At 32.7% G+C, this 27,472-nt stretch overlaps 1 protein-coding gene and 2 long non-coding RNA genes across 3 annotated transcripts in view; 2 read left to right on the forward strand and 1 right to left on the reverse strand.

The window, feature by feature from the left end:
- The first annotated feature begins 8,301 nt into the window (after positions 1–8,301).
- On the forward strand, positions 8,302–11,152 carry LOC148599340 (uncharacterized). Its single transcript, XR_015918204.1, has 2 exons — positions 8,302–8,390; positions 9,601–11,152. It is a non-coding gene; the product is annotated as an uncharacterized LOC148599340 (long non-coding RNA).
- A 9,073-nt stretch (positions 11,153–20,225) lies between these two features.
- The window catches only part of LOC148599341 (protein Wnt-6-like), a 46,785-nt gene continuing 39,538 nt past the window's right edge, over positions 20,226–27,472 (forward strand). Inside the window, exon 1 of the mRNA XM_088557310.1 lies at positions 20,226–20,557. The gene's annotated coding sequence lies outside the window, so the exon portion shown is untranslated. The remainder of the gene's footprint in view (positions 20,558–27,472) is intronic.
- LOC148599342 (uncharacterized) overlaps positions 23,445–27,472 on the reverse strand; it is a 37,038-nt gene continuing 33,010 nt past the window's right edge. The window contains exon 3 of the long non-coding RNA XR_015917682.1: positions 23,445–25,101. This is a non-coding gene — a long non-coding RNA (uncharacterized LOC148599342). The remainder of the gene's footprint in view (positions 25,102–27,472) is intronic.

Genomic DNA, 27,472 nt, shown 5'->3' on the forward strand with positions numbered 1-27,472 from the left:
TCCTTCTTTGTTGTGCCGTTGTTGATGTAACTTTGTTGCCATTGTTTTTATTACTGCCCTTTTTTTGTCAGTTATAATATGGTGTAAGAAATAAGAGCAAGCAGTGTTTTACTTTTATTTGACATATTTTTTTTCTTCCCCATCTTTTACGTACTGTGCTCTGTTTAAACCGCCGAGTAATTTCTTGTCATCGATATAAAGTAAGTACATGTTAACACCGACAGAACTTCGTTATCAAAGTTACATCGACCGACGACGTAAGAATTGGCGCCTTTCTTTTTACAATGGTGACGCGTCGACTAAAATATTATATTAATATGACAAGTCTTGTTCATTACGTAGAAATTTCATTTGATTTCATACTTTTTGAAATTAATTTTCAAGGCCCATTTAATCTACAATATTTGATTTGACAATATTTAATATGCATTTTACTCATTATTCGGGCGAAACATGAGGTGCGTTTGATGTCATTGATATTACTTGTGTGAAGGTTTATACAAGCATACATGTACATGTAGTGCTAAGCAAATCAAAATATAAAAGTAACACGAACTGGTATGTATACATATAAGATGTTCATTTAGTACATGCATACGTTCATGTACGTAAGCATTTTAGATCGTAGGAAAGAGAAAGAAAATACGCGATTTTTTTTCGGAATTGATGAAGAGCCGCTTTTAGAGCTTATACCAATAACTTGCGAAACGTCAAAAAGCATTGATGGAGATACTATGTGTAATGCTCTACTAAGTTGTTTTCATGTATGCTTAAACGTTTTTTTCGGATGCTTTGAACCAAAAGTCAACCTTAAATTGTCTGCATTAGACATGTTACTTATAAAATGTAACAAAAGAAGACTTGAAAGACATAAGTGGATGGCGAGTGTTAATCTTTCTGGAATATATCGCCTTCTTTTTGAAAACAATAAAAGAACTTTTTAGAGACAAAAACGTACAATGCTCATGGGCGAGTCCGAGATTTTATAAAAGGGAGGCGGAATTACGAGAATCCGAATTAAAGGACACCAGATTATGACATGTTCAATGAATGAATATGATAAACTGTCATATTCAATACAATATTAACATATTACATGTACGATAGTTTTTTTTTCTGTTTTTTGTTTTGTTTTGTTTTGTTTTGTTTTTTCTTTTTTTGTAAAGGGTGGAGGCGTTCGCCATTACGCCCTTGAACCCGCCCTTGGCACTTAACAAAATTTTCATGACGTCCGTTTATGTTATACAAATCCCATTCCTTATACATCTTATCTTATTATGAGTGTTCATATACAATGTACGTGTATATTTGTTTCTAAAATAAAACAATTAATGCCCAACAATTACTCTATAATTAATATCCAGGATGAGTTCGGTGTTGCAGAAAACTATAACATGATTACATCATTGAGTGTGGGGTATTAGAACATTAATTTTCAGGATCATGATAAATACATGTAATAACTATATTGTACGGGTGAGGAATTGATGTTCATACGAAACATATATAAAGATACATGTAGGAAACAAAATTGAATCTACAAAACGAATATTCAAATATTAGCTTCACTCTATCCTAAAACCAATCGAATACTTCCTCCTTGTGCAGTAATGCTTCACAATCTTTAAAGTGTAAATTTATCTTAGATTTTAAATCAATCTGAAGTGTACATGTATTTTGATCGCCCACTCCCGGTTTTCATTTTCTTAAATGAACATCTCGGTTAAAAAATTCTTAGATCAGGTTTAGTTCAATCAAATCAACGATAGATTAGAAACTTTATGGAAAACCTGACCCTGTTTTGTTTCGTTAGTTTTAGTTTTAATTTTTTTGTTTTTGTTTTTTGTTTTTTGTTTTTGTTTTTTGTTTTTTTGTTGTTTTTTGTTTGTTTGTTTTGTTTTTTTGTTTTTGTTTGTTTGTTTGTTTTGTTTTGTTTTTGTTTTGTTTTTTGTTTTTATATTTGTTTGTTTTTGTACATTTGTACCAAGTCACATATATTGCAGAACATTCTTATTCTTCTGTAAATGGGCGTTCTCAAGTTAAGACAACCCACACAAGACGAGATAACACATAGCCCGGAAACCCGGTGTCTCTATACTTGACGTAGATATACATGTTGCACCATTCTCGGTATGAAGATGAATCACGTACACAAGGTATACATGTACAAAATGTACTTTACTGTATATGGTAGCTCGGTTTATTTGTCAATAAAAGAACTATTTCAGACCCATTCACCTTGATTCTGACTCGGACAATATTTGGACACTTATCGGTTTGTTTGTTCGTTAAATATTTAGGAATCTAAAATACACACATTGAACTGTGTCTGGTATATCTAACAATCTTCTAATAGTTAACATCACTACATGTAGCTGTTGATATTACTATATTCGAGAATCCGGGTGTCTTTTTTATTCTTTTTTTTTTGCTGATACATGATGATGACTGACAGTAGGTGAATGGCAATTTATGGTCAGTTTGCACTCTTCCACGGAACCAGAATATTCGGACCCATTTCATCAGTTCGAAACTCCGAGATCAGCATTATACTTTTGTACAAGTACTCAATTATAGTACTAGCGTATTCTTTCTGATGATACAGTCTCGGAGTTCACATCATGGTGTCAGTAATATTGACACATGTTGTTTTTATCACCGAATCAATCACTTGACACGTCAGTAGCTTGCTACGGGTATATGTTTTGAGTTCTTTGGTGCATGTATTATTTGACTTAAACACGCGCTGTCCTAGGCAAAATAACTTTCAAAAGCCGTATTAGTCATGAAAATGCAGAATATTAAGGTATATTGGTTTGGGTATCACTATTTTAGGTTCGGATACATGTACTTTATATAACATTACTGCATATGTTTTTTTTTTCAAGAACTTTATACATAACAAGAGTCAACTTGAAATGACAATGTTCGAATATTTTGATTATGTAAACTGCTACTCTTAGAAGAATACCATAGACAGTGCCAAGAGTAAAATTGCTCAATTATATCAGGCCTAAGTTTAACGCGTACTGCAACACGGTTAAAGGGTCGTTATTTCTATAAAAATCTTCGACGAACACATCGGTCCAATTTGGAGCATTGAACCAAAATAAGATGGGAGTGATCGTGTACTTGTTGTTTTAAAAACCACCATTCATTTTGACTCTTGAAGTCACTTGAAGTTGTAAAAAAATCTTTCGAGAGCCGACGCATTATCAATTTCATTTGCAAAAGTAAACATGATAAGAACCAAAAGATTCTAAAAGTTATTCAAAATAATTAAATCCAGCAAAAAAGATGAAAGTCTTTCTCTGTTTACACGTATCTGAAAAAGAACTACTATATAAATATTTAAAATACCTAATCTATTGGGTTTTGATAATTTGCAAACAAATTGATGTTAATTCTACCCGTCAGACTACCACAAGGACCCTATTAGTACCAGATTTCTACAACGTTAATTGTTCATCCAATGCCTCTTAACCTCAACTCAACTCTACAAAAACGATATGTTCTCCAGAAAAAGGAGATTGGGTTACAATTTGTTCTAAGTTATTCATCATGTTTTTTTAGATAATTCCGAAAATCTATCATGGTAGACCTTCGGAATTTTTTTTACCTGTTTGTGCCTTTTATGTCAAGTATATATAAACAAATGTACTCGTGAAAAGGAAGTGTAACCACCGTATTATTAATCATTAGAATATATACCAAGGAGAAGGAAAAAACATACAAACAAACAATTACATGTAGGTACACACTTTTGTACATGATAAGCTAGCTTAATGACGTAGACCTAGTGTTAAGGACATAACTCTTGCAATCAGTGATATGTTTGTTTCATCTTCAATTTCACCAAAGCCAGGGGTTGAAAATACCTAAAGCCCGACGCCCGGGACTAAAAAAAATGAACCTCGGGCTTGCCGTTTTTCAATGAAAAAAGTCCGTCGGGCATGGCAAATCTAAAAAGAAGAACTTTTTTTGAAAGATTTTGTTGTCATTATTTGGACCATGTTTCTCTATCTTTTCCGTGACCTATAAATACTTATCAAGTTATTTTTAGAATTGGAATAATCGATCTATTGATTAGTATTCTCAGGTCTGAATCACACCTGCGCTTGATCAGACGCAATTTGACATATTACAAATATTATTAATCAAGCGCTGGAATGATAAAGATCAAATTTTGTTGACAAACTTTTCACCAAAATGTCGTTGCTCAACTGCAATTGCACGATTACAAAACGGAAAAACGGATAGCTGATGACGTGGTATCAGAACGGGAGACGGAATCGATTGTCTCCGAGTCATACGCTCATATAAAGAATACAGATCTGAAATACAAGAGGGACAAACAAAAAAAAAAACATTTATAAACTCATGGGTAGACGAATTTCACTGGGTTGTTTTTGACAAAAATGTTGAGGAAATGTACTGCAAATATTGTAGAAAATTCCCCAATTTGTCTGATAGAAAGGATGCTCTTACTAGGAGTAAGGTCCCAATGCATAGATCCACTCAAGATTCACGACAAACGTGTTGAGCATAGGTTGTGTGTTAAGCATTGGTTTAAGGAACTACATATAAATGACCCCACATTATCTGCTGGTCCTTCTCAGCCTGTTGCCAGACACCCCGATAGCCAAGTCTCTCTTAAAATTAGATGAAAATTAGAGGAAACGTCTAGAAAATTTGTTTAATACTGCTTATTGTGTTGTCAAAGCTGGAAAACCGTTCTCAGACTATGAGTTGATATGTGAAATTCAAGTTGAAAATGGACCTGACCTTGGTGAAAATTATTTGAACATTAATGGTTGTAAAAGTTTGCTGCTGCAATGACTCAAACTTTAGTTGACAAACAGGTCCATGACATGAAAAACGTTAATTTTATGAGCATCGTTTCAGATGGGAGCACTGACATCTCAGTTACCGAACAGAAAATTGTTTACATTCAATATGTTGAAGGTTCTACTCCAGTTACCAAAATGATATCCATTGAAAGTCTTTATATAGCTTATGCCCAGGCAATTTTGGATGCCCTTCAAAATGCTCTGGAAAAGATTGGTCTGAATTTTGAAAAGTTAAAGCCAAAAAATGAGACCTTCCCAAGCTTAGTGTGTGCCAATTTTGACGGTGCTTCTGTGAATTTAGACCTAAAAGGGGAAGTTATAGCTAAAATTAGACAGGTGATTCCAGATGTAGCATGACGCTACTAAAACATACAAGTATCTTGAGCAAATGGGAAGAACAATCAAGGGCATATTTGCTTTCTACCACTAATCACTAAGACGTAAACACGAAGTCAAAGCCATTGCTGATGTACTTGATGTTCATTTTCCACACATGTCAGATTAAACAAGTAAGGTGGATGTCCTCTAAAAGTAGGGCTGTCAGTGCCTTGGAATAAAATTTGAAACCGGTTGCAGGTCATCTCAAACATAATGCAGTTAATGGAAAAATGGCTGATGATGCCAATAAGGGTAAAGGTTACCTGAAGGAGCTCTAATCCATCAAATTCCTAAAACACTTATACTTCCTTAATTAAATGCCTTGAAACAGAAACCCGGAAAATTCATGAAAAAAACTTATTGAACTATACCAGAAAAATGAAAAGAAGTTTGGATACCTCAGTCTGTCAGGTAGTTGTCCAAGTATTGAATTCACTAATGACAAGGACATTCATGACTTTCTAGATCTGGCTATTAAATATATGAAGAAAAGGTTTGATCGTCTGCCTCAAGCTCATCCATCCCTCTTCCAAGTGTTCAACTTTCAAAAGTGGCCTTTATCGAGAAAAGAACTTTTGGAGTGGATGATCTTTCTAATCTTCTAAACCATGCCTCCATTTCACAACATTTCACTGATAATGAAAAGGAGTCCATACTCGGGGAATGGACTGGGCTGAAACTTCAAATTGCAAGTTTAAGGACTAATCCTATAATGGATGTTTATCAATTAATGATGGACATGAAAAAGAAACAAGCTGTACAGGGGCAACAATACTCAGCATGTTCAGTGAAACTTATTGTGTTTATGATGACAATTACACCCTCTACCAGTGTATGTGAAAGGGGGTTTAGCCGCATGAATTTCATGAGGTCATAGTAAAGAAGCACTCTAAATCAAACATCTTTCAACAATCAGTTATTGATTATGCAGGAAGGACATAAACTTCAAAAGTTCAACCCAGGTGATATTGTTAAACATTGGATGACTACTGGGGGTACAAAACATGTTGAAGGTCACAGGTTATCAGGGCCAAGGAGACAAGTGGAACAACCCGTTCGAATGGACGTCAATTTGCTAAAAGACTAGAAATGACCAAGTCACTCATTAAAAAGTTCAACAAGTTGTTATGTAAATTTTTTATTATTCAAATTGGTTGAATAATACTTATAAAACCATAGTTTTGTGTCTTTTTCCCTGCAAACATAGAAATATACATAGGAATATCAGATAACAATATTGCATTTATTATATCCTACGATTGGAACTTGACAAAACATTGTTGGGGCTTAGGGTACAAAAGTTGAAAAAATCCAGGGCTTCGGTCTTCAAAAAAAACTTTTCAACCCATGAAAGCCTATCAAGCTTTCATTTGAATCAGATTGAAATCAGTCCAAGTTACGTTGATGCTTACATGACATTGATGTAAAATGCTGAATACAAACGTTCCAATGATTGTAAGAGTTGTGTCCCTTACATGAGGTCTACTTCCTTAAAACAGTATCTTTTAAGAGACAGGAAGCTTAAAATCTTAGTTTTGTGCGATTCTGTCAGGTACATGTTTTACATGTACTTGACCAATGGTCAGGCTTAAAAGAGGAGTGGGATTTCAGTTTCATGCAGATATCCTTTCTGAAACGATCAGATCCTACCTGTTCATGTATTCAAACATTGGGTAATTAAAATATTGATCCTTTAATAAAAGATGAACTTAAAGTGTAAATAAAATCAGATTTACAAACTGACATAGAACTGTATCGATAAATGTCATGATATCATCACTTACACGAAGAATGAATTATATGATGATTTATAACAAGAGGCTCAATGTCCATTACTCACATACAAAGGCTAATCTTGGCGTAAAAGGCGACTAAATAGTGTTCAGAATCTTAGCTGGGGGCTAGGGCGCTCTGCCCACAGAGCAACTGGCTTGTGTGCCCCAGGTGGTGGAATGGGGTACACCTTATGTGTTACATGCAGGGGTTGTCAGTCTATAATACGGAAAACCTGACGGAAAACCATAGTGGTGCACCGTGTTGGGAATGATGCCACGTTCCTCGCACGTTAAAAAAACCTACTGTGGTATTCTCTCGGAGTAGGAACCATAGGACTCCGCCACAGGAGGCTAAATTGCCCGACCCTACCCACCTCTCCCTATTTCCAGTGGCAATCAAAATTTGTCGACCCCATTATCCTTGTGTCCCATCCCATTTTTCATTTCATGTTCATATTATCATCCACTTCATGTTCATTGCCTGAATATAGCTGAAATATTGCTGCTCGGGTGTTAAACCCCAACAAACAAACAAAATCCATAGAGAGGGCAGGATCCAGACATTTTGAAATGGGGGTGCCAGCAAGGGAGGTACTAGGACATTATTCACCATTTTTTTGTCAATTTTACAGAAGAAATTGAACAAATTTCCAATAAAAAGGGGTGGCAACCTCCTGTGCGCCCTCTGGATCCGCTACCGCATATATTTATGCATGTAAATGTGTAATATATATCCATATATGACCCCATCATCTTAACAAATTTACTATATAAGATACAAAAATGTAATTAAGCACATCCCCTTATAATGTGGGATCCTAATTCATGCGTTTTGATCACATCAATGATAAATTAACATTGCACAATGTACCATTAAGCCAATTCAGTACTTATTTTAATCCTTGTTGTGCTTTAATCGTTAGTCCCCTTGTTTGGTTATTTGGTTACATATGCAAAACATACGAATATGTGAAAATGTGATTTTATAGACATACATATCAATGATTACTCATCTTTAGACCGATCCTCGTTAACTTGTCTATATGTACGCTATACCAAACATTCATCTTGAGGTACAAAAGATGAAGTTAAGAAAACAATATTATATTATTCAAGATTTAATTCCTTGTAAATTCTAGCGTTTTCACTTTGAGTTTACTTTGATACTGCTAAAACTATTTCGCTGTACATGCGATGTATTAACCATATCCATTCTCGTTATATTTATTAAGGTTATTTATACCTACGGAGTTTCATCCGGATTTGCTTTGTTGTATACACATACAATATATTGATTGTTTACAAGATAACAAAAAGCAAAGCAGGAATAGAATCGTTTTCTTATTTAAGTCTTATATCCATTCAACTATGGCAACAGCTTCAGAAAGTGAGTCTGATATTACATTATGTCCTATATGTCTCGAACAATACACAGTTCCTAAATATTTACCCTGCCTTCATACGTTTTGTCATTTTGTTGTTTGTTTGTTGGGGTTTAACGTCCGAGCAGCAATATTTCAGCTATATTCAGACAATGAACATGAAATTGATGATAAAATGAAGATGAAATGATGATGAAATGAAAAATGGATGGGACACAAGGACAATGGGGTCGACAAATTTTGATTGCCACTGGAAATAGGGGGAGATGGGTATGGTCGAGCAATTTCGCCTCCTGTGGCGGAGCCCTATGGTTCCTACTCCGGGAAAATACCAAAGTAGGGTTCTTTCCCAACACGGTGCACCACTATGGTTTGCCGTCTGGATTTCCGTATTATAGCCTGACAACCCCTGCATGTAACACGCTTTGGGTACCCAATTCAACCACCTGGGGCACACATCCCAGTTGCTCTGTGGGCAAAGCGCCCTAGCCCCGGCTAGGGTTCTGAGCACTATTTAGTCTCCTTTTACGACAAGCTTAGCGCTGCTGCAGGCCTATTCTTTTAACACCCGGACCTGCACGGGCCACGTTTTCTCAGAAGGAATCATTGTTAAAATAATTTAAAAACTTTTGTACGGAGCATAAGAATAAAGAACTTGAATTATTTTGCTCCGATCACAATGCGCCCTGTTGCTCGAGGACTTTTGGGCAAATCGTGAAATCAGAATAAACGAAATTAAAACAACTCGGTCGGTCGAATTTGATAAGGCAATTGAAACGGAAATCAGTACTCATTAAACAACCATTTTAGAATATACAAATAAACTGAAAAGCATCCACAACGACATGAGACTCTTAGAGGTAACTTCTAGGAAGCTTCTGAAGTCCAGGTTTTGATCGAAGCGCAATATTGATTTAATTGTTACAACCGATATAAAACAGTGTTCTTCCTTTATTAGTCTAAATATTAAGGACGACGCTAGAAAAGTCATTGATGTACTGGATAAAACTGTGTAGTGGAGATAGAGACGCTTAATGTGTGGAGATAGAGGCGCTTAATGTGTGGAGATAGAGGCGCTTAATGTTGTTAGCGAACAGCAGTTAGAATGTGCATATTTAGAAAGCAATGATAAATATGAAGTTAATGTAGAGGCAAAAAAATGCAACACATTTTCAACAAGAACCTGAGTCTGATTTTAAATTTTTTTTTTTTCAGATAATGACGAGATTTGTGACAGCGGTAAAATATGTTTAAAACAAGACTTAAGAAAAGACGAATCTCATGCAAATTGCTTTGTAGATATTGAAATTTCTGATCAAACTAAGAACCCACCGGAAGATGAAAGAGATTTGACAGAAATATGTGAAACTGAAATCAGAAAATAAAATCCAGAGAGTACGTCTAGTGAGCGAAATATGTTAGATTTGCGCGTTCGAAAACTTAAAAAAATCAGACATGTCCGATCAAGGCCGATATATGTCAGACATTTCCGATTAAAAAAATATCCGTATAGCGAAAAAAATGTCAAACATTTCCGATCGAAAAGAAGCATCATATCACCGAAGTATGTCAAACATTTCCGATCAAAAAGAAGATCTGAAAAGCGAAACAATATGTAACATTTCCAATCCAAAAGAAGAACCGTATGACAAACACGTTAGTAATTTTAAATCGAAAATCCAAAGAACCTTCTAAATGGGGAACACACAATTACGATTAGGTCAGTCTTCAACTAAAGTTAATGAAATCTGAAAAAAAACCATACTGAGTTCAAAAACATAAATACCGATTAAAAAAAATTAAAGAAGGAACCAGTTTGATGAAATGATATAGGCTACCGAAGATATTCATCCAATTTTTATGTAAATAAAAGTGATACACATGTATGTCAGACAAAGCAACTTGAAGGTGAATGCAGAAAAGTGAGAATAAAACAAAAAAAACCTTGTTCATGTCAGCAAATTAAGATGCGTTTTTTTGTTTTTGTTTTTGTTTTTTTTTTAATTTCAGGTTTATTTTTCATTTGGTATCATAAATTTTTTTCTCTAATTTCTCTGTTACCCTCAAATTCATCATCATTTTTTTGTGCTTATGTTTTGATTTGAAAGAAAGAAAAACGTGAAGAAAAATTAACCAAAAATGAATAATTCAATCAGTTTTCCAGATTCGTGTACTTTGTTTATCTATTTTTTTTAATTTCATTACAATAATTTGGTTGGAAATAAATGTATCAAATTTATTGTTGATTATAGGGTAGTACTGGGCACACCAAAATTCTGTGGTACATTGTTTTTTCTTTTCTTTTCTTTCGTTTTTTTCTTTTTTTTTCTTTGTCTTTTTTAGAAATTTGTTATCCATTTTTTTTATTTACCTTCATACACTATCGCGGTTGGTTATGTATTGTCTTTACATATAGATAGTTTACATAATACATTAGTATAGGTTGCTTCTGTTTGTTATGGCTAGTTTAGATATAACACAATTACACTATAAATCTGTGTACTATTCATATGCAGACTATTTTTTGATTCCAGATGTCACACATGTAAATTAACATTAACAATGAATATGGGGTACCCCTGGCATGTTTCATGCTGGGGTTGTCAGGCTATAATACGGAAATCCTGACGGCAAACCATAGTGGTGCACCGTGTTTGGAAAGATGCCACGTTCCTCGCACGTTAAAGAACCTTACTTTGGTATTCTCCCGGAGTAGGAACCATAGGGCTCCGCCACAGGAAGCTTAATTGCCCGACCATACCCACCTCTCCCTATTTCCAGTGGCAATCAAAATTTGTCGACCCCATTATCCTTGTGTCCCATCCCTTCTTCATTTTATCATCATTTCATCTTCAATTTATCATCAATTTCATGTTCATTGTCTGAATATAGCTGAAATATTGCTGCTCGGACGTTAAACCCCAAAAACATCTTTTTTTTTTCAGTTCGCTGTTATTTTTTTTTTATAGTTTTCATTTCTTTATACTCTTTTCACAAATCACTTCTACAGATATTTTGTTTAGATTTTAAAAAATCCTGCGTAATGGATTTACCATAATATATTGTTATGTGGGTTTGTACAATTCAGTTTGCATTGTTTATACAATGTAATTTATGAAATTTTCTTTACTTGGGTCTGTCCGGTGTACATGTATTGAATCCAAACATTATTTTGCCTGTTTGCAAGTCATGAATTAACTATTTAAAGAAACGTTTTTTTGAGGAGTAAACTTTAGCAGTAACGGGTAATTATTTACTTTTAATTTCCTTTATTTTTGTTTAATTTTGTTCGTTTTTCTGTTGGTATGCTTTTATTTGTGTGTTTTGACAAAAAGGGAGTGGAATTTAGTTTTGTATCTATATATTTGGTATCCATATAGAAGTGGTATAGCTTATTGTTAACATTATTCTTTTCCGTCGAAAAAACGCGAAAAATTCAAGTCGAAAGAAATTTTTTAAGATGAAATATTTTAAGATTTCTCAAACCAACAAAACCCCTATCAACAAAAAAATGAGGTAGTTTTGGAAATTGCAGAGGGAAGAAAGATCAACCGTTAGACTGACAATGAAAGTGGATTGGGAAATTATCATGTGTTCGGCAGCACATGCAATCATGTCAAAGGTTTGGTATTTTGGCTTGGTTGTTTTAGTTTGTTTGTTTTGTTTTTGTTTTTTTATGTCTGAAATTTGTTTACAAATCATGCAGTCGGTTATATATTATCCCCATGCTTGCAAAGTTCCCATTACGCCCCGCCTATGGTAAATTTCTATCCGCATCAATATGGAGGTCAAAGGTGCATGTTTATCAAATGGGGGAGTAGGAGTTAGTGAATATCGCTCAAAGATTTTCTTGTTTGATATTGTTTTGTTTGTCGTTTTTAATTAAAAACAAGACAGCTTGAATTTGAATTTACTTTAAATGAAAATCAGCTTATCTAACCGTGAAGAGCTAATCGAAACTAAAAACTTCCTAATATTTTACTTACTGCAAGGTCCACAAGTAACGCAACGAGATCATAAACTCAAAGTAAATATAGACTTAATATGTTTATTACATAGTTAGGATGATAATATAGGCGGGACATCCATACATCTCTTCAATCAAAGCCTAAATGTAAACATTGTTTAAAAACCAAAACATGGAGCTGAACTATCTGTTTGAATTGTGACGGTCAATTTCTTTACAACGAAGACAGAACGTTCATGTAGATATGCACATAATTATGTATTTCGAGGCTTAAAGTCTTACTGCATGATTCATCTTTAACTCGATAGTATAACACAAAATACATGTAGCTGTAGTATTTGTAATACTGTATTAAATAATCTTTGCAGAATTTGTTAAAGTTTCTAATTAAACTATATATGTTCGACTAAATTGAATGTCTGAGACACAATACTACTTTCGATAACGATATAATTCAACTGTCAGGATTTGTAAGAATCAGGCAAAATAAGAAAAATCAGAAACATGCAAGTCAAAACCCCACCGATCTGACAACATAATATCACGCGAGGGTGCTTTCTCTACATGAAAAGAACAGTATTTGATCTCTGCATCACTGGCTTTGCTCAGAAAATTTTCAATAGAATCTTAGTAAAATTTTGTTTTTGACAGAGTTATCTGCTCTTGAAATGTTCATTTTCAGTGCATTTCAATGAAATCATAACTCAATGGTGCAGCATGATATGGAAAATCTTGTCTGTTTCCTTTGATTCTATTGCTGCAAATAGTCAAATAACACTATCAAAAAGTGTTTATTTTTATATATCATGTTTCATCTACTACCTGATATTTACAGGGACTGACACTTAAAATCATCAGTAAATCCTAAACTGTTATGGACGTCCTATTTTAAATGTAATGTGTAAATTGTTTTGATTTGGTTGGTTACGTTTAATGAACTCCCCCTATTGTTTATGTTTTTGCATCATCATACATAATACTCAAAAAAATGTTACGGTACGTTTTGTGTCTATGATAGAAGTGCCACATATGTAATCATATCATAATTAACACATGAATGTTGAATAAAAAAATAACATACAGTTGTTACAGCACTATCGTACGATTTGTATGTGCAAATAATCACGATTATGAAAGATTTCCTGAATTTGATCTATTTTGATAAAATAATTCAAATTTTAATTGTATTATTATAATTATCATTCTTTGTCCTGATATCTGGATTACAAAAACGCCATCTTTTGAAACTACACTGTACCTTAAAGTGTATAGAGTTGTCTTTCTTCGCCAAGCTAGGTGATGACGTCATCGGGGAAACACAATAAGGAATGTAGGGATGTTGTATTTATTTAACCATTTATGTTAACTATTCATTAGTTGTCTGATTATTACTGGGAAAATATCACAAACACATATTTAAAAACGCATTAAAATAAATTAATTTTGTATTTCCACAAATGTAAAACATTATTTTTTTTACAACATGGCTTTTTAATTTTCTTCTAATGTTCCGCTTTCTATTAACTCTTTATTGCATTCTTTAACAATATAAGAATGTTTAAAACCAATGAAAAGGACCAATCTGAAGGAATATTATAATTTATGTTAGCCTATTTTATATAACCAAATGGGTATCATCAAAATGAAATGAAAATGCTAAAATGGTTAAATTAAGCGCGAAAACCCCCCATAGAAAATGGGTAGTCACCGCGTAGCACGGTGATTTAGATGAGGAATTTATTACCTTAATTTAGCACATAAATCATATTTAGTGAGCGAATTTCACATGTTAATAGATTTTATCAGTTACAAACTTGATTTTGTCAATTTTCGAAATCAATCAACAGTTTATAAATTTCTTATTGAAAACGAATTTATTACATAGTTCGAAGATGAGTCATCAAAGAAACTTCGCAATTGTGACAAGGTTAAACCTCAATTCTGAAACAGATATTACTTTTAGGTTGGGATTGTAATCCATAGTGCGTCACTATCAAATCAAAGAGAAGAGACTTCCGGATAAAAGAGTTTTTCAAGACACAAACACTGCTTAGAAAACCAGTTGGCATCCGTAAAAAAACTCGCACCATACATTGTAGTTCCTGATATTAGATATATCAGTTCGTTATTCTGGAACCTACTGGTGCACCTGGCCCATTTTCTCAGTTTTAGTGTAGTCCGAGTTGTTCATTTACTTTTGATCCTTTTATGTATTATTTTGGTTATTTTATGCCCTTTTTGTGTGTATCTGTTTTCTATGTCCCTGGATTATATTCTTTGGATTTCCGCTAGAATCTTGGTTCCCTTAATTACTCAGTGACAGACATTTTAAAACCAGAAATCTGTCTTCAGTAAAGACAAGACAAGACAGGTTTATTTGTCACTCAAAAGGACATTGGTTACACCAGTAATTTTTAGTAGTTTTTATACATATGCAGTACGCATGTACTTGGAAAAATATCACAGAGCTATATTTTCCTTTGAATAAAAAGTATGTATACAGCAAAACCACATATCACACAGCAAGCTAACATGTTACATGGAATATATAGCCCAGCTGGGCGAGTGGTCTAGGGCGCTGGACTTGGTGCAGGCGGTGTTGCCATAGATGTGTCACAGCGGTACGAGTTCGAGTGCCGCGAAGGAAACGACCAAAAATTTGAAAAAAAATAATGTTAGCATAGGAGGGTCTGAATTGAAAAAAAAAACAAAAACAGTGTTATTGTCTTGTTAATGTGCCAATCAATAAATGAATTTTACATGAATTTATTATTCATAATCATTTGTATGTATTAACTTGTCATGATGTTTCACTATTTCTTTTTGTTTATACAGTAACTTTCAAAACTTAAGTTTTAGAAACTTGGTTTTGTTCTTTAAATTATGTATTGTTATACTTTTCAAACAAAGAGTGGTCGTTCTTTGTATATGCTTCTTTCCAAACATGCTTTTTACAGAGCAAAAACTTAATTTGCACACATTGTTATTGTGTACTTGACATATATATGAAAATGATTATGTATAAACATTTACACGACTTTGTATCATGAACATGTCCTCACGTGCTTTAAATACTTGATATTATTTCTGTTTACATATATTTAATCCCGGCAATTATTGTATGAATTTATAGTTGATTTCTTAACCAGTAAAATCAATAAAAGTTCCAAAGGAATGCAAGTGCACAATAAATTATCAGACACAGACAACAAAGCTTACATAATACAAAACAAAACAGCAGTTAAGACCATAACCAGAAATTCAAATAATGACTTTATGTTCAGGTTAATATTCGCTTTCCTAGAAACTCGTACTGAAGGAGGTAGACCTGGGGTAAGGGACACAACTCGTACAAATCATTGGAACATTTGTATTCAGCATTTTACATCAATATCATCTAAGCATCAAACTTGGACTGATTTCATTCTGTTTCAAAGGAAAGCTTGAAAGGTTTTGGTGAAATTTAATGTGATACAAGCATATCAATGATTTCAAGAGTTATGTCCCTTTCCCTAAGCCTACCTAGTCAACGACATTTCATGTCGATATGTACAAGATCTGCCAATACGCAATACACTAGGACATGATATGACCACTTAGCAAATATGAACACGTGTTAAACGCTGAATATGAACTCTATTACGTGATGATATAAAACGTCAAAACGCATGGGTTTGCTAATATTGTTATATTTTGACGGTCTGTCTGTTTTAAACAAGTTCATACATATAAAATATTTGGTAAAATATGTAGTCTAAGAGACCAGGTATGCTTAGAAAAGTTTTTGGTTCTATGTTCGGGAAAATGTATAGGTTGTACATGTATTATAATTTTATAGATAGCCAAAAACAGGTCCTACCGAAAAATAAACATGTTTGTAATTTTTTTTAAAGAATGTATTAATAGATAACTTATGATTCAATAGAACAAAAAGATATGATACAAAGGTAAAACAATAAACTTTGTAAATATTCAGCATTACTTGAACATTTGAAAACAATTATCCATACAATTATTCTAAAGCAGTGACCACTTTACAAACTGTGAAAGCAGCATTACTATACGTCATCATGGAATTAACTAGAATGAAATGTTTTCCACAATGGATAAGCATGACACCTAGATATCATTTGCGCTTGATTTTACATAAAAAAAAATAATATGGTCATACCATTCTTTTGTACAGAGAGTAATCAAAAGAACGAAGATTCTCGCGGAAATCAAAAGAATGTAACCCAGGGACAAAGAACAAGCATGGAAAACAGACATACAACAAAGAACGTAAAATAACCAAAACAATACATAAAAAGTAACAAAAATGAATGAGCAACTCGGACTCTTAATAAAAACTGTGAGCATGAATCAGGTGCAGCTATAGGGTAAGCGTCCTCTGCTTTTCTAGAAACAACCGTCGAGTTTCTGATAAAACGTCAAGTCCAGGGTAGACGAAAGAGGAAAGGAAAACTATGAGACGTTGTTCAAAACCTATAGATTGCTGACAAATCAACCCCTTGTCCTTATGCCAGTAAAACTGTTGTAAATATTATTAAAGCTTTGACGTTTGGTAAACACTCCCCGGCAATAGGTTGCCCCTTTTGAACATGTATCAATAATCAAGCAAATATAAAAAGGGCACCACATTTAGTTTTATTTCTTGTTAAGAAACAATTACTGATCACATAACCAGTCTTAGTTTTTCATTTGGTTGTTGCGCTTTTGAAATAAAAAAAATATAAACAGGACATGAATCACTTTACCATTGGCAGTGCTTGAATTTATATGGACTGGTACTTAATATGTATCAAAGTTTAAAAAAATATGGAAATGATAGATCCATAATCAGGTGAGTTAGCATCAGTACTTACATATCGTCAAGATAGAAGATTTTTAAGGCAATTATTTGACGTTGTTTGTAAAGTTCCGGTAAAAAAACGAATTTCACTTTTTTTTTTTAATTCTGTCGCCTCAAGTCTTACAAATACGGTGAGGCATCATGTCACTATGTGGCAATGTTCTATTGTAAATAAGGAATGGAATTTTGTATGCGTGAGAAGTTTTACCATTCTTACGGTCTGTAATACAACTTCCTATAGCTAACCCTAAGGACGTTTGAGCGTCACAGCTATTCTCCATTAAAGATCTTTACTATAATACAGCTTCTATTTTTTGGATCCCAAAGTAAAACCATAATCATATATAAGCATATGACATATACATTTCAAAAACTCTTGAACAAAATCATGCCATTGAAACAGGACTTAAGAGTTTGCATCGTGAAAAAAACGAATCTAGCGCAAATGATACTCCAATTCACCGATATGGTAAATTGGTGGTCACTTTTAGAACAAAAACACATTTTACTGGATCGACTGATCCATATGTCTCCTGCTGTGTATTTTTTTTTTTTTTGGGGGGGGGGGAGGGGGGGGTACTCGGATGCTACTTTATGTTTTGATATTTGTGTTAATTTTTTTTTCATCATTCGGTTCAAACTCTTTTTTTGTGGGAGTTGCCTGCTTTGTTTTCGAATTTCGGGTTTCATTATGAATGTTGCTCTTTTTAGTTTATGTCTGTATTTTATTTTTATTCGCGATTCTCATACGAAGCTGCACCGTTTAGAGTAAAACAATGACAAAAGTACGGTAATAAAACGTCATGAAGGAATGACAACATGAGTGAAATGAATGAAATTTACATGAGCTGCAATGTGTAAAGAGTAATCCAGGCAAGCAAGATTCCAGCGGAAATTAAAACAAATGTAATCCATTGACAAAGACCAAATACAAACACAAAACAAAGAACATAAATTAACCAAAATAATATGTACAAAGCAACAAAAGTAAATGAGCAACTAGGACTCCACCAAAATCTGATAGCATGGATCAGGTGCACCGAATGAGCTGCTCATGAAAAGTCAAATGTGGGGTAGGCGAAAAACGAACGGAAAACTTTGACACGCTGAACAAACCGGTTCTCATGGTGCAGAAAGATACACCGCAACGATCCATCAGTTCATGATGACGACCATAAAGTTTCTGTAGTGATGACTTCCGACGTGTAGCAATTTAACCCTGTTCAAGACATCTACGTGTAAGAAGTCTAGCCCGTTTCAAATAGTCTGTTACGCGGTACAAAAAGTCATAGTTACGGCAAACTCTGAACGTATCAGTTATGATATAAAAATTCCATACTTAGATGCTGCATGAAATAAGGGAATTCTGTTCTTTTAGAGCTGACATAATGCTATTGGAAAGATAAATTTACAAACCAACTCATTGGCTTTTATGTACAAAGGATTTATTCATATATTGATACCTTGTCCATAAACAAATGGTATTTTGAATTTATGAATGAATATTACGACATTTGTTTTGGTCTTATAAGTGACAAGAATTCTTAGAGGGAACATGTGTACTTGCTGACCTATTCCTTCACTCTTATGAGACTTTATAGATGACGTATTATCTTTAAACAATCCTAATTTCGGGGATTTGATACATCGCATCTACCCAAAAGAGATAAAGGATACTACAGACACTGTGAAGTCAGCCTCATATCTTGTCCTACATTTAGAAATAGATGGTAAAGGAAAACTATTGACCAAACTTTACGACAAACGTGATGACTTTTCATTCAGAATTGTCAACTTTCCTTTCATCTGTGGCAACATCCCTTCGGCTCCTACGTATGGAGTGTTCATATCACAACTCATACGTTATGCCAGAGCTTGCCGAAACTACGCAGACTTTTTGTATCGCGCTAGAACTCTAACAAATAGGTTTCTGGAACAGGGTTATGTTGCTACAAGATTGAAGTCATCACTACAGAAATTTAATGGTCGTCATCATGAACTCGTGGATCGTTATGGTGTATCCATCAGCACCAAAAAAACTGATTTATTCAACGGGTCATGGTTTTCCTTTCCTCGTTTGTCTACCCCAGACTTGACTTTTTATGAGCAACTCGGCAGGTTTTCTAGAAAAGCAGAGGACGCTTACCCTACCGGTGCACTTGGCCCATGAGTCCGAGTTGCTCATTTACTTTTGTTACTTTATGTTCTTTGTTGTGTATGGCTGTTTTCCATGTCTGGTCTTTGTCCCTGGAATACATTCTTTTGATTACCGCTATAACCTTGGCTCCCTTGATTACTCTTACCTAATTACTGTGCAAACGTTACATTAAATTATAGAAAATTTAATAGTCAGAAATAACACCCTCTGTTTCCCGCAACTGTCAATATGACGTAACCTTGTCAAATTAGAACTTGACTGCGACGTAAAAATATACCCTTGTTTTGATACGAGTGCACACGATATTGCGTTACGTGGCTTTTTAATGCCCGAACAGAGAAAAGGACATGAAATATATCAATGCAGAGTTCAAAACATTTTTTTCTCTGGGTTTACATTTTTTACGATACTAAACTAGATAACCAACACATGTACAATTCCGAATACGTCCTATAATTAGTAAAAGCAGGGACATTATTTAAAAAAAATCATCTTTAACCTAATTGTTTTGCTTTATGTAGTCTGTATAAGGAAAGTGTGTCAACATTGGACAAGTTCAAGAAACACGACAGACGCTTCCAAATAATTTATTTTGGAATAAACATTGATCTTATCATACAAAATCTGATTCCTGCTTATCACATATTTCCTAGGAAAGAAATGTGACTTATCCCCAGCCTCACGCCATATCACCTACCAACGAAATGAAGGGCGTCCTCCCCCTGAATAATCATTTGAGTAGGACGAAGTCAATGTATTTTAAAGTGAGTATTTCATTCGACAAATACTTTGTGTATCAATTATTTGACTGTTATGCAAAGATCATCATAATTGATCGCAGGACTTCTATTAAATGACAGAAGTTTGTAAAAGTCTTTAAAAATTTGAATCGTTTCTGTTTCTTTGATAAAGAAGTCCTAAAGTTACAAATGAGGTATCTAATCTAACGATATCATGGCCATCTCAAGATACCACTAAATACCAACATCAAAAGAAAAACAAGATCGTCTTTTTAAATCAACGTACATTTTACATCAAAAGGCTGTGGTGCATTACAGTGACTATACATTGTTTCATTTAAAAATTTAATTGGATTAAATTCCTCAGTTTAAGAAGGGCGTTTATGCAAAAACTTCAATTAATGGATATGTAACATTTTGACGGAAAAAAAATCAAGCGGGAGACATTCTTTAAGGTAAGGTATATTGACATGATAATAATTGTTAGTTTATTTTAATTCCACGTGTTAAAGTCATGTATTTTTCTTATAGTAATATGCATGTAAGCTTCAATTGATAGGAAATTAATTTACTGACTTCGACTTATTAACTACAGTAGAACTAAAATGAGCCCAATTGCTTCATTGTTAATTAAATATTTTCACTATTTCAAATTCGTTTGTAATGCTTTTTACTGATCAATATATACAGCATAAGTTAAGTTGTAAAGAGTACATTTTTGAGTAAATATTCTTCTATATTTATTGTTGTCTTTCGATTCACTAGACAGTAACTTTGGGCTTTCCCATACAAATTTAAATTATTTCGAGAAAACAATTAAACAATTATATATCAAATATCAACAATTTTAAACTGATTTCCAAACACATGTTTCTATTTTATCAAAGTTATATATGACTCTCAGATAAAACGTTATGATATATACTATGAAATTGACTGAAACAAAAGTTGCACGCCAATATGAAAGCAAATACTCTAGATGTATCCAGCGATAACACACTTGTCACACATTTCAGCTTACGGCGACCGTTATTTATATTGAATATGCACATAAAAATTGTGTTTTAACAACTTTTGTTCCAAATATATAATTTAGTGTCATAATAATGATCCACCCAAATATTCAATTGTTACACTTTCAAATTTAAATTGATAGTATTTTTGACAAATGTATATGATTATTCAGAATAAATTTGTTGACTAACGCAGATAAATGATTGCGTTATATTTAATAGTATTAATATAAGTATGTATGACTTAAGTATTTTCTATCTAAAACTTGCACGTGTATAAAACAGTCCAGTCCTCCTTCATAATAATGAAATATTGAACGAATTATGACTTGTGACTTTAGACTTATTTTATTCTATTTTCTGGCGTGGATATGAAGCATTGAACAGAGTATATCATAAGATTGTTTTTGTGATTTTATGCTGAAGTAAATATATGTTTTCATCAAATATGAATGGGTCTTCATATGATTGCATTTGAATGAGTTAAATAGATATTTTGTTTTCTAAATGAATGTATTAAATTTTTATTGTGAATAAAATTGTGTATGATTACAAATTCAGCAATTAATACAAATGTAGACAACTATGTATAATGGTTGTTTTCTATCCTGTCAGTCTTGAGGAGTGGTGACCAAAACTCTTTTTGTTCCAATTTTTTATTATCTGAGTTCAAGAAAATACAAGAATTTAGGTTTAAGAATTAATCTAAAAGGTGTACGAGAAAAGTGCATTTATTTCATACCTAAAACTGTTTGATCTAAGAACAATGCATGATTGTCCTATAAATTTTTTTATGAATTCGGTCATACTAATTATTGTTTGTCATCATTACTAATCCTGTTTTTGTCATAGTTCCCTTCTTTGAAAATTTGATAATCAATGATATTTGTTGAGTATATATACACGTTTATGTAAAGAGCGTCCACCGAGAATTATAAATGGTTATGACCTTTTACTCTATTGAATAATTTGTCATAAGTAAAGACGCATTACAAAGAAATTATTCATAACTGACATAATCGAAATATTTCTGAAACAAAGCTATTACCAAATAGATAAAAATCCTTGTCCAGGTGTTTGAGAATATGTTCAATTACTTGATAAGTGTAAATGCTTCCCTACTTGTAATTGAGTATCTGTAGATAACGCAATTATACCCATTTTGCGATTTAAGTACGATGACTGTATTTGTATTGGATTTTAAAATACCCATTTAGTATCTTTTAAATATATGTGTGTGTGCGTGTTTTCGAAAATGCATATTTTACAAAATTTTGTAAAAAAGTTTGCTTATGCTCATTTTATCACATGTAAATCTTTAAAAATTCCGAATTTTGAAATTACTGACAGGTCACGACTTCTTTCTGTACATTTACATATACTGGATGTCTAGAGAGTTATATTAGCCTGTGTAATGTAAAGTACAAGGACATTAGAAGCAGCTATACAAACTTTAACAATATTTTTTCAGTTAAAAATATTTATTATTATAAAATTCATTGTCATCTAAACTGCAAGCAATTGTTTACAAACAAAAATAAAGCCTTTTTTTTGACGAAAATATTCTTCATGGCTCTACAATATAATCATATGCCACCTTTCACATTTAAAAAAAAATACTAATCAGTTCATGCGTATTCTCCGAAACTGACATTTAAAGCATTACAAAAATTAAGAAAACACCTTTACCAAATAAATATAAGTGTATTTATCTAATTTACATAATTTCCCCCGTTTTATCGAGTATACGCTATTGTATCATATATAATTCATTCATGGTGGTTTGGGGTATTCTGAATTATTATTATTTTTTATTTATTTTCAATGCGTTGGTAACATGCACCAACTGACAGAAGTACCAGGTGATATTTGATGTATTACATGCATCTGAAGTACAATTTTAATTTCATTGTTTTTTTTTTTCATATTTTGGGGGGACGGTGGCACGAGATTAATACATTATTTAATCTGCTTTGACACTGAGTCGATCATTTAACTTCGGAACTTATCTTTTTTGTTGACATAAATCGATAATTACACGTGTTCCTAGCGGACTGGGAGCTTTTTTTAAAATATATCATAGCAATATCATGTAAATTTTATTTGATATGTTTGAGAACGTACACTGTATATGACAAAGCAATATACATTTTCTGAATTTAAAAAAAACGTAAGATATTGACAAGTATGCTAAAAGGCAAGAGAAGTCGATCAAGTATCAAATGTTATTTTCTACATAATAACACAACAATATAATAATTTGCTAACCGTGGTATAAACAAAAATGCGTTTAGTATCATAGTGCTGTACATCTTGTTGTGCAAGTCTTTCTCTTTTTTTTTTTTTTTTTTTCGTTATTTTTGTTTGTTTGTTTGTTTGTTTGTTTTGTAATGTTTTTGTTTTGTTTTTTTACTCTGTTTCGAAGATAATGCTTCTAGTTTGAAATCACTAAATTATATGGAATAAGTGAAAAAAGTAAACACTGAAAAGTTATTTTAGTCTTCAAGATTATAGTTTGTATTAAATTCATTGTGAAAATAAAATATTCCGACGCATTCAAAGCTTTGCAAAGTTTTTAATGCGTTTTATCTTGAACATTCTCTACGGAGTATTTTGCAAGATGAATATATTTAAATTGCCAATTTTGAGATTATATGTGAGGTAATTTGCATGGTGTGTATAATGACAAGTTTTATATGCCTGCGCCAGTTATTAAAGTGTATCATTTATGTCTGCATTTTACATAATTGTGTGTCATTTACAAATATCGGGTATCTTACTTAAATATTAGGGGGTACTTATTTATTATTTTCCTTTGAGATATTCAAAACACGTGATAATTGTGACATCATAAAGGTTATTTTGACATCACAATTATTCATATTAGTTTCCATTTCACCTAATGTAAATTGTCATTCGAGTGACAATTGGGATATAGATTTACATATAACTATTTAAGTCGGTACAAGCTTTGAAATTTAATAATTATAAAAATGCTTTTCGGAGGATATGTGAATCTCACTATTTATAACAACCTGATGCCATTATCAGACGTTACAATCTTTTTTTTTTCAATTTAAGTGAGTTTATACACGTACTTTTTACAAGTAGATGAATCCCTAGACAATGTTAATAAGGAAGGCTATGACACCCCTACGAAACCATTTTTAATTTTTTTTTTTTATAATACTATAATTTAAGAAAGAATTTAAGAAAGTTTCATCAAACTTCATTGAACGATTTGAGAAGAGTTATATATGAGAAATGGGGTCGGATGGACGAACTGACAATTGAGCGAAAACACGATCGTAATGAATGTTTCATAGATTGCTAAGCGTAATTGAAAATCATGAATATAAGTTCTCAATACTGGTCTTAGTAGAACAGAAACAGAGTTCTTCGTGACATTGATTTAGTACAGAAGTAACTGTCAAGAACCATAACTTAACTTAAAACTTTACTTCAGAATGAGACAAATATATCATGTGACACGCTTCAAAGCATCATGGGTAATCGATATCTTTAATGTCTGACATTTTTTCAAGTGATAACCTCTTGTTGTGTAAATTAAATATCTTATTTTATTCAGTTGTTCGTTACAACGTATTAAATACCATTGTATTTGCTTATGCTCAAACTATAAAAGAGCAAAAACTTTTGATGTACCCGTCAAAACAATTACTCGACGTACTAAAAAGCATGCTAAAAGAAGGTCGGTCATTTTAGGTTCGTCACCATTTGTTTGGGAATCCTATCAATATAAAATATCTACAAAGATTGTCGGTGACTACACATCTAGAAAAAATCAATTACGTGATCTATCGTAATGAATAAGGTCAACGCTTTTAATACGAGATGTTAAATCCATGGCCTAATTACTCCACTCTTTGGTACAACGTTCTTGTAAGTGAGTAAGCGGGCGAGCTGAGAAGTTGGGTGGTCACGTAACATGTTTATTGCGTCAATTTGTGTACTTAAGTGTTGTCCTGAAAGAAAGTATGCTAGAATTGAGTCAATGAAAAAAAGATAACACGCTGGTATTTGCAAGTATTTGAGTTAAACAATCTTATGTGTACTTGACAACACACAATCTTCTGTGAAGATTTTCTTTCAACTTTCAATACATCATACTGTTTGTAATACAGGCATCTAATTTAAATTCATCATAAAAGCATTAGACGATAAATAAGAGTTGTACAGACGTCGGTGATAAATGTTTTGTTAACGTTCTTATGAACTTAATTATAATAAGTAAAAATGCATTGCGGAATTAGCATTTTAGACTATTTCAAACTAAAAAGACCAATATGACTTTGACTTTATGTCTTTTGCAAGATTTTCGAATCCCAATATTTATGAAAAAGACACATTTTCAAAAATCAGAGTAACATTCTGATTTTTTAAGGGGTGGGGGTCTAAAATGACTATATTCTTATCCTAATTGGTTTTTAAAGTTAAAAAAAAGGTAAACTTTTCGTTCGTGCAAGTTTTATTTGAGATGTAAACAATACCGTATTAGAACAATAGAGATCTGCCTCTTTACGTTTTTCGTATTACTTGTCATATTTTTGTATTTTGAAGAATTTCCGTTCTGTTACAAGTTTCATCTGAAACCCATGTACGTAATATATATATATATGATAGTTCCCATATACTCTTGGCCGATGGTTGTTATGTAATGTTTCATAGATGTTCTCTGTAGCTTCTTTATATCAGGAATTAGTGGCTAAAGTTGCATTAGGTAACTATACTCTCAATGATGTATGAGTGAATGAAAAAAAAACATGCATGAATGAATGAATGAATGAATGAATGAAAGAATGACTTTATTTCCTCCATCAAGGTGAAGAGTTACATACAGAAATCAGAATATTACCATTTTCTTTAATGAAGTTTGTAAACGATATGGTTTTCTCACAAGGTTAATATTTCTTCACACCCAGTTTGACAGAAAAATTGCTGCATTTTAGATCAAAGAAAATGTTCTAAATTGATTTGTAAAATTGATAAAATTACAAATATATCAGTCAAGACGAAACCCCGCATACTGTGTTAAGTTTAAGCTGTTTATAAACAAGAACATTTTGAACATGTTTGTTAGGTAAAGTGAAGAACAACTCAGAAAGATATCTGCAGATAAGGCCAAGTAGAATTAATTAGTAGGTTCTCATTTCATTCCGTCCCTTAAAAAAGTATACAAATAACAAAAGAAATGGGCGTGAATTTCCAAATCAGGACTCTTTTGGCGACAGTTTCTAGACCTGGATAATATAACACACAACTTTTTCATTTCTTGCTCACTAAAACGATGTTTCTTCTCTCAAAATGATGTTACTATGAATTATGAACAAATTTATACTCAAATAGCTGAAATTGGGCTAGCAAATATTTGGTAAGTAATAAAAGATAAGAAATAACATCCTCCCACCCATCCATTTTTTTGTGAAGATTGGATGAGAATCTATCATTTTAGTTTACTTGGCCTCAAAGGTGGTATTCACATCATACAGCAATCAAACGACGACTCTTAACCAGAGGCACGTATGCTATATTTAAGTTTGTAATTTTATTAAAAAAATATCTAATATTTACTGTCAAATTCAATTCAATGATTGTGATCCATTTATTTGTGTCTCCGTGAATAAACTTTAACTTCTTTTATTCACTTCCCTACCAATCGAAGGTTAACAAATGAGTTAATTGATTAAATTTTCTTAATCACAATATATTTTGCTTTTGTTATCGTGATATTTTGTGTTGAATATTCAACAGATAACAGCCCCTATATAAGGCCAAGCTGTGACTAATTTGTTGAATTTGGACCTACCGTCATGAATTGAAAACACAAATGTTTTAAGTCATGAAAATATAATGTTATGTCATCAATACATACACATTGAATCTCGAAGATGATATCGATAAAGTTTTTGAATCAAAGTAGATTTGTAAAACTAGTTTCGAGGATATTTACATCGAAGCGATATTTTTTTCGCCTTGGTGTCACCAATTTAATTTCAATACAGTTTAATTTAGTGGATTAATTTCCATCTAACATCTGGTTCACACTGACGGGAAATAGTTAAGAAGAATTTATAGTTTGTCTTCCTAGAATAATTATTGATAATAAGTCCCTACATTAAAAAGTTTACAAAAATAAGGATAAGCGTATTCAAACCGTTTAACTGCCACTTTAGATTGTTGGTAATTCGACAAAATTTTATTCTACTTTCTTTTGTATTGCTCCCTGTAAAAATACGTTTTAATGGTTTAATATTTAATAATACATAACATACATTCAGCACAGAATATTACATGGAAAGTCTTATAACTAAATAGTCTGATATAATTCATTTACTA

Source organism: Perna viridis, chromosome 13 (genome assembly GCF_037379345.1).
Source record: "Perna viridis isolate PV_CMFRI_1.1 ecotype Kerala chromosome 13, ASM3737934v1, whole genome shotgun sequence".
Classification (NCBI taxonomy): Eukaryota; Metazoa; Mollusca; class Bivalvia; order Mytilida; family Mytilidae; genus Perna; species Perna viridis.